The sequence below is a fragment of the Dinoponera quadriceps genome, unplaced genomic scaffold, assembly GCF_001313825.1.
Source record: "Dinoponera quadriceps isolate SergipeBrazil2010 unplaced genomic scaffold, ASM131382v1 scaffold555, whole genome shotgun sequence".
Taxonomy (NCBI): Eukaryota; Metazoa; Arthropoda; class Insecta; order Hymenoptera; family Formicidae; genus Dinoponera; species Dinoponera quadriceps.
Genome location: NW_014554717.1, coordinates 905,936 through 907,188, shown reverse-complemented (window position 1 = coordinate 907,188; position 1,253 = coordinate 905,936). Strand labels below are relative to the sequence as shown.

At 49.3% G+C, this 1,253-nt stretch overlaps 1 protein-coding gene across 10 annotated transcripts in view; it reads right to left on the bottom strand.

Annotated features, from left to right (window-relative positions):
* Positions 1–1,253, bottom strand: part of LOC106741126 (protein turtle-like) — a 123,857-nt gene that overhangs the window by 16,101 nt on the left and 106,503 nt on the right. The window lies entirely within an intron of this gene.

The following is a 1,253-nucleotide window of genomic DNA, read 5'->3' as shown; positions in this document are numbered from 1 at the left end:
ATATATACATATATATATATATATATATATATACATATATATATATATCTTTATAAGAGCGTGTCGCTGGTACGACAACGGCACGTTATCGTTACTCCCGATTGTAAGTTTGCAAAATAATCAAACGGCATTGTTAGCTTTGCGAAACGTGCGCTACGATCTCGCAAAGAGAATCCCATTACCATTGGAGATCAGAAAATCACAGCTACAAAAGTCGTTGGCGTAAGAGCGATACGACCGTATATGTATGTCCCGATGTATACCCGGGCTCATACGCGGGACGTTAGAAGAAGAAGGTAGTTTGCAACTTCCAAAGGCTCGTAAAAGATACCAAGCCAACTAGAAAAAAAAAAAATGCTCAATCGACACAGCTGCGTGGACTTTATCGAAGCGAACAACAATTTCTTGTTTTCCGCTCCGGCTCGGTGAGCATTCCTTCTCACCTCCGTCGGGCCGTCGTTCAAGTCGTCTCTTTTTCTAACGTCCTGCGTATGTAAATTGTATATATGCGTAATATATCAGATAGATGTTCGAATATCTGTTTGGCTAGAATAACTCGTGAGAGGTTTCGTAAATGCTTGCGGTGCTTCGGTCGCCTATTGCTCGTAAAAGGGGNAAAGGGGGGGGGGGGAGTGGAGGGTGGACTTAATCGCTAACTCTGGCTAAGCCTAAGTGATATATGTTTCTTTGAAGTCGCATCTGCACCGTGACACGTTTTCGACGCGATACGTGATCATCACAGGCCGATCTTCGACGCCCGCAACGACCTGCTCTATCTCAATCGAGCGTTAGAGAGACCCTTCCTCCGCCGGAGCGGCGGGAGGACGGTCGTCGAATGCTTTTCGTCAGGTCGCACGTCGGGCGCCGTCGTCTCGCCGATCGTGCATTATCACCGGCCGACTGCGGCGACTCATTGAGCGCTGTGAAATCACCGATTCGCCAGAATCGAGCCGCGCGTGAAAGATTTCATCGCGATAATAAATTATGCCCGCCGTGGATGTAAGCGAGAATTTTGGAAAGGCACCTGCCGGAAATGTTTTTCTCAGCCGACAGGGCGAGCCGGAGGACTTTTGAGAAAAATCAGTCCGCCGTTCTCCGGTCTAGCTTCGCGAAATTTCGATCGGATCGGTGCTGCTGCGACCTCCGCCGTCTACTTTTGTCATTTGATCGGAGCCTTTGGGCGCCTCAACGGGGGTGCTCCAAAGTATCGTGAGTCAAGACTCTGTGGGACCTGAGGGGGTTGGGGGGGGGGG